Raw genomic sequence first — 7,472 nt, forward strand, 5'->3', positions numbered from 1 at the left:
TATATTATATTTATACAAATTTTATAAATATAAAGAAATACAAATTATAAATGTTTCCTCAGACTGACATGATTAAGATGGTAATTAATAGTAGAGTTAAAAATTGTGAAGTATTGTAGATTAAGTAATAGACTTCTACATGTAGTCCAAGAGCAATTAAAATGTTTGAATTAAACGAAAACGAAAACATAACTTTTCAAAATATGTGGAATGCATCCAGGTAAAGCAAAGAAATAAATTTATCACATTGACTGAATATAGGAAAAAGGGAAAATGATCTAACATAACTCACTGGAGCTTCTACCCTAGAAAATGAGAAAAACAAAAGAGCAAATTCACTGCAAAATACAAAGACAAAAATAGTAAAATTAGGGGCAAAAATTGACAAAATTGAAAGGAATCAATGATCAGCAAGGGTTGACTTTGGAGAAATTTATAAATTTCATAAGCTGATAACTAAGAAGAGAAAAAAGGATTATAAATTTCTTATATTATTGATGAAAGAAAAACATCACTACCAGTTACATAGGACTTTAAAGAATGATAAATAAATAACATGAACTCCATGCCCATAAATTTAATAACCTGGGTGAAATGGAACAACCCTTTGAAGAATACAACTTTCCCCTCAACAATTATATGATCTGTGTGGATGCATAGGTGTTAAAACAAATGGAATCAATAATTAATAAGGCGTTTAAACACTTGTACTAGACACAAGGAGCTCACTGATGATTTTTTCCTGTAAAATCTCTAGGCGCTTTCAAACTATAATAGCATGAAGAACACTCCTTTGCTTAGTTCATGAGCATACTTTTAGCTTATTGTCAAAAGTAGAGACAGTACAAGAAAAGTAAACTATAAACCAATATTATTCCTAAAAATGTTGTAGAACCCTAAAATGTTAACATGTGGATTTCAACAAAATAAAACAAGAATTATAGTTTATAAATACTTAGGATTAACTCTTATACTAAACTGCTCATCATTTTAAAATTTAATTTATTTGGCACAAAATAATACCAGAATAATGAAGGTTAATAATATTGTTACATCAATCAATATAAAAACAATAATTTGGCAGAATCCAATGCCTACTTAAAATAATAATTCTCAGTAAAGTAGGAAGAAGGGAAAAACTTTCTCAAGTTGACAAAGGAAATATACAAAAACACCCACAGCTTCTCACATGGTAGTATGTGATTTTGTTTTTAAAAATGTAATGCTGTTTATTTAACTTGGAAAACAATTTGGCATTCTAAACATACAAAAAATATAGCACAACATTGCAAATCGTATTTAAGTACCTAAGCTTCTTGAATCTTCTCTGGTCTTTGCCAATGAAGAGTTGTGCAGTTTGGAAACAAACAGTTTAGCACTTAACGAAAAAAACCAAAACAGTAACGAATCCAAACACTTCTCACGCCAGCTGACCCTCTCAGCCCCCAGCTAAGACAGGGCAGCAGGATGCGAGGTCACTACACACAGACGCTGACTAGAGCCTGCTGCAACCGCAGCAGCAGCAGGCCTAACGTCCCTTCTCAGAGGCATCTGCCCCCCGGCCTCAGCGCCAAGCAGGAAGCGTCTAGGGTTTGCCTGTGTTGCTTTGTTCGTTTTGCAAACTCGAGATATGTGCAGTTGGTAACTCAGGGTTTCTTGCCAATGACCACACAATTAACACCGCCTAACAACTTAAAAAACGAACGCCAGAGACATCGCCAAATGCCTTTTCACAGCTACAGCAAAGTGCACAGAGCGAGGAGAGCACAAGGTGCCATTTCAGTTTAAAAGATGTTTGGAAATATGCACAGCTTTGACACAATTTCACAGCGTTCTAGATCCCCATGGCCACATTGAGCAACTACTGCCAACTGCCAGAGCTTTTGGGAGGACTACATGATCACACTCCGGTTGGCATTTAACCTAGGAAACGGTCACCTACGGCGCTCGCCTATTCTAAGGGATTCCCAAGGAGACAAGGTTTTTATTCATCTTCCTCCTCTTCCTCCTCTTCTTCTTCCTCCTCCTCTTCTTCCTCTTCTTCTACCTTTTTCGAGTCAACTTTTGCAGCACCCTTTGCACCATTGAACTTCCCTTTAGACTTATAGTCAGCCACGTCCTTTTCTTCCTTATCCTTCAGCTTCGCCACCTTGGTGAGGTATGGCTACTTTTCACTGTCACGTAAATCATCCCACATCTCACGCAGCTTCTTGGCCACATCGCCAATAGAGACACCAGGGTTGGTGGATTTGATCCTGGGGCGGAGTTCCAAACAAAACAGGAAAAATCCAGACCGTGGTCTTTGCGATGCACTGGGGTCCTTTTTCTTCTTGCCTCCCTTTGAGGGCCCATAATCTTTCATCTCTCGGTCGTAGCAAACCTTATCTGCCTTGGCCATTTCATCAGACTTAGACCTCTCTTTCCTAGAAGTCATCTTCCACCTCTCTGAGCACTTCTTGGAAAATTCTGAAAAATTGACAGGGACTTCGGGCTCTTCCTCTTGGGCTCCTCTGCAGGTGTGCACAAGGGAGTGCGCAGACATCTTGCCCTTTGGTTTCCTGGGGTCCACTTTAACCCTCCTGACTGTACTGTTGATGAATCTGGTGGTGTGTGATTTTACTTGCAGCATGAGCCAAATATTTTGAGACTGACCAAAGTAATATCATAGAACCACAGGGAAAAACAAAACAAAGGAACCTACAGTTGACATCCTAATTAATGGTGAAAAAATTCAACTTTAAAGTACAGTTTAAAATCAAGAACAAGTGAAGTATATCCGCCTCACCCACAGCTGTTCAGATTCTTGCTGGAAATCATTGATAATGCAGCAGAACAAAATACAAAAGCATATATAGTCAAACAGAACAAAAGAAGGAAAAGAAATGTATCTAATTACAGAGAACAAGTTAATCCCTTTGGAATATTTCAAAATGATCAAATCTAGTAAAAAAGAAAAGTATGGATTTAGGATGTTAAGTTCATATATATTGTCAATTGTATATTTTTGTATTAGTAATGAATTATTGGGGTTGGAAATAGTATTATTTATATAAATCATAAATGAAGTAATAGGAATCTAACAAAATATTTACAATATCTGCTAGAACACAGAAAATTAATAAAAAGGGTAAAAGATAAGTAGAGATACACTACTTGTTTATAAATAACACATATCAACATTCTCAGGATATCTGTTTCTAACATGTATCAATGTAAATTCAACTCTACCTAAGTAAAAATCTCAGAAAGTTGTTTTTTTATATCTGCAAAGGCAAAAGACAATAAATTGAGAATAAATTTTGATGGCTGACATTCCCTAACTTGAAGACTTACTATAAAACTGCAATCATCAAGAAGGTGTAGTAAGGGCCAGACAGATAGCTCAGTGGATTAAAGTGCCTTGCTTGGGTAGACCCAGGGGCCGGGGGTTCGATCCCCAGTGTGCAGTGCTGGCCCTGCTCATGGGGCATGCTGAGATGGTGATTGAAAGTGGATGTGGTGGTGTGCACCCTGTAATCATAGTGCTTGGTAGTTTGAAAAACAGGAGAATCACTATGAGTCTGATCTGTGTAGTGAGACTCTGTACACCCTGTACTGAACAATTAAAAAAAAAGGTGTAGCAATGACAAAAATATAGACAAATACATCAATAGAATGAATAAAAGACCAGAAATAGACTCAAATAAATACAGTTTATCTATGTAGGACAAAGAGCAAAAACTACAATGCTAATGGGACAATTTTTAACAAATGTTGCCTAGACAGCTAGTCTTTAGTTTACAAAAAAAAAAATCTACGGACAATTTACCATTATATTTATCATCTTTTCTTTGTTTGTATAAAATCCCTTACATAAAAACTTAAAGAAGAATTTTTTTTCTTCTTACACATTCTGAGGTCATAGGTCTTGGTTGGCTCTCTTCTAGGCAGATGCTTGCTGGTAGAAAAGATCATAGCTTCTGCCCAAATTATGGCAGAAAGGGAACACAGAAATTACAAACAAGGTATAGAAGCAGCTATGAGAAACTACTAAAAAATACCATGATCAATTATAAATCATTGACTTAATTTTTCTGGATTTTCTTTTCTAAACTATAAATAACCAATAATATTTCCATACAGTATTGTTCAGATGAATAATATTATCACATACAAAACACTTAGTGCCTAAGGCAGGAAGTGGTCATTAAATGATTTTTAAAGTTGTTATACAAGATGTACATATACTTCTGGAATATGTGCTGGTAAAGTATTTTTGAATATGATTTGAAAGAATTTCATTCTACTCAATAATTCTACATGTCTAGAGTCAAACTCACTCAAAGAAGTTTAAAACAAAAATTGAAGATTTTTTTATCCTTTCTTTGACTTAATCATATTATTATATGAGTGTATAATATCTAGTTTTTCCAGTCAACTTCAATAAGCCTTTGCTTACTCCTTTTTTTTCACTATTTGCCCTCTTCTCTAATTTCCCAAAGTTTGCATAACCATCCTTCATTGTCCAGCCTGGTTTCTACTTCATTTATTTTAAGTTATCTTTGTTCTAGCCATTGTCCATTTTAAATTTTCCCACTGCAGGGTAAAAGCACTCTTCCATACATTTTTCATATGAGATCCCAACTTCTGATTGGTTTTGTAATATAACTGTAGATTTTCCTCTAGTATTTAAGGTTATAAATTAATATAATAAATTTTTATTTTAATTAATTAATATTAAATATTAATTAATCACCACAATTTGGTGGTTTATAAACTGTGCTTGATGCTAATGTTATTATTAATTACACTACTTTGGCTAGAACATCAGATCTGTTTTAATTAGTTGTTCTCAATTCTATAACAAAATTGGGGAGTTCTGGAGTAATACCCACACCACATACCAGTACAAAAATACTGGGGACTGAACCGAACAGATATCAGTAGCTCACTCTTAATTAATTGGGAAGGTAGAATCTTGGGACAAAAACAAACCAAGAAGCTCATACACACAGAAGACATATGGAGGCTTGTACACTACTGATAAAGCTCCCTACTACCAAAACAAGAATCAACACAGAAAACAAAATAAAAAGGTTTGAAAGAAACAATGACAAGTTGCAAAAACAAGATGCAAACTCAGACATCCAGCCCACCCAGAACAAGTCCAGGAGATAACAAGATAGAAGAAAATGGAAGACACATACCTGCTATTTCTGAAATCATAGCAACTGAGGTAAAGTAGCAAATCCGTGAGGTTATAGAGAAAATCAGATCAGAAATAATGTCTCAAATAAAAGTGAAATGTCACATTCATAGAGTAATTGTGTATCAAAACTAAAGTAGAAATAGATAAAACATAGACGATAGAAATATGATGGAAGACTTACCTGGCAGGGGAGATACCATGATCACAAAGGTGGTTTTCCCAGGGTGAGGCTTATCCATTGCACTCCGGATGTGCTGACCCCTGTGATTTCCCCAAATGCGGGAAACTCGACTGCATAATTTGTGGTAGTGGGGCACTGCATTCGTGCTTTCCTCTGTGTTATGGTTTCATATAAGACTGAAGTTTGGGGACAGGGAGATGGCTCAGTAGAATAAATGCATGTCTGGCAAGTACCAGGGCTTGGGTTCAATCCCTGGTTCTGAAAAAAAAAAGAAAAAAAGAAAAGAAAAAGAAAGAAATATGATGGAAAGTTGAATGATAAATATAGTAAAAAAAAATAGAATACATGACAGATATCCAGGAAATTAAAAATTCCATTGAGAGGTAGCAAAACCCTTGACCAAAACTGAAGGTAGATTTTAGGCTTTGAGAACAGGATTGCCGCTATCCATTATGAAAGGAAAGATGTTTTAAAAACAGCAAAGTATCAGTAAGTAACAGTTCAATAGCTGTAAGACAGTGCAAGGAAAAATAATATAAGAATAACTAGTGTCAATGAAAAAGCAGGAGTCAATACAAATGATATAAAAACTATTTGCAGAAGAGAAAACAAAATTTCCCAAGCCTGGAAAAACTTGTCTGACAAGATATGTGAGGCATATAGAAATGCAATCAGTCAGAAACCAAATAAGTCTACATCAAGATATATAATAGTGAAGATACCAGATATTCAGCACAAAAACAGAACATAAAAGTCAATTAGAAAAAAAGAATCAGATCACGTGTGAATGAGAGCCTATCAGAACCATGGCAGGTTTCTCCACACATGCCCTCAAGGCAGGAAGAGGAGGGAAGCAGGAGGGGAGCATTTTAAGTTCTGAAAGAAAACAGCATTCAATCCATATTGATGTGCCCTGCAAAACTGTCTTTTAAAATTAGTAGAGAAATAAGATACTTCCATGACAAAGAACAACTGAAAAAATTCATGACTATCAAACCAACGCTACAGAGAAAAATGACCACAATTCCAAGAATAACAGAAAGATACTACCAAGCAGAGCAAGCAGTTAAGCAGAAGGGAAAATTATGGAATCAACAGTGGGAATATCACATGACAAAATAAGCCACTACCTATCAATTATAAACATCAATGTAAATTTATCAATCAAAATAAACTTACAGAGTGGATCAAGCAATAAAATCGAACAGTATGCTATATATAAGAAACACTTTTAACTCAAAGGATATGCATAGACTGAAAGTCAGAGGATGGAAAACAATATTCTATGTGACAAAAACATAGGAAAAAAACAGAGGTAACTATTCTGTTTACTGACAATGTGAACTTCAAAGCAAGAATGATCAAAACCGATAAAGAAGGTCGCTACATATATGATAGGGGAAAATTTCAAGAAGAAGAGATAACAACCATAAATATATATGCATCAAACATGGGAGCACTCAAGTATATAAGACAAATATTAGTAGCATGCAAGATCAAAAAAGCAATGACACAATATTAAGGAGGGACCTTAACACACCATTGTCACAAAGAGGCAGATGAACTAGACAGAAAATCAGCAAAGAAACACCAAAACTCAAAGAAACGTGTGAGCAAAAGGACACAGTAGACCTCAGCAGATTATTTCACTCAACAATACCAGAATACATATTCCTTTCAGCTGCACAGGGGACATTCTCCAAAAAATACTACATAAGCCTGCTTAAATGCAAGAAAGTTGAAATTATCACATGGATATTTTCTAACCATAGTGCAATGAAATTAGAAATTATTGACAGTAGAAACTCTATAAAAAAATAGAAATTAAGCACCCTCCTGAACAACCAATGGACCACAGTTGAAATCAAATAAGAAATTAAACAATGTAAAAGCTTCAAGTTTATCATTCTTAACAGCTGAATAATACTCCATTGTGTAAAAATACCACATCTTTTTCAACCATTCCTCAGGTGATGGGCATCTATATTGAAGTGGATGCCCCTTGAACATACACTCATAAGTGAAGTAAACCAGACACACATGTGTAAATATCGTATAGTTTCCCTAGTATATGAACTCAAAAGAAGAAATACAAATAGAAAG

General features: G+C 35.1%; 1 protein-coding gene, 1 non-coding gene and 1 pseudogene across 2 annotated transcripts in view; 2 read left to right on the forward strand and 1 right to left on the reverse strand.

Annotated features, from left to right (window-relative positions):
• Tecrl (trans-2,3-enoyl-CoA reductase like) overlaps positions 1-7,472 on the forward strand; it is a 148,642-nt gene that overhangs the window by 23,410 nt on the left and 117,760 nt on the right. The gene's annotated exons all lie outside the window — the stretch shown is intronic.
• LOC105743943 lies at positions 1,985-2,629 on the reverse strand (annotated as a pseudogene).
• On the forward strand, positions 5,362-5,525 carry LOC111813483. The gene has a single exon (XR_002818725.1). It is a non-coding gene; the product is annotated as a U1 spliceosomal RNA (small nuclear RNA).

Source organism: Octodon degus, unplaced genomic scaffold, assembly GCF_000260255.1.
Source record: "Octodon degus isolate 3935 unplaced genomic scaffold, OctDeg1.0 scaffold00191, whole genome shotgun sequence".
NCBI classification, from domain to species: Eukaryota; Metazoa; Chordata; class Mammalia; order Rodentia; family Octodontidae; genus Octodon; species Octodon degus.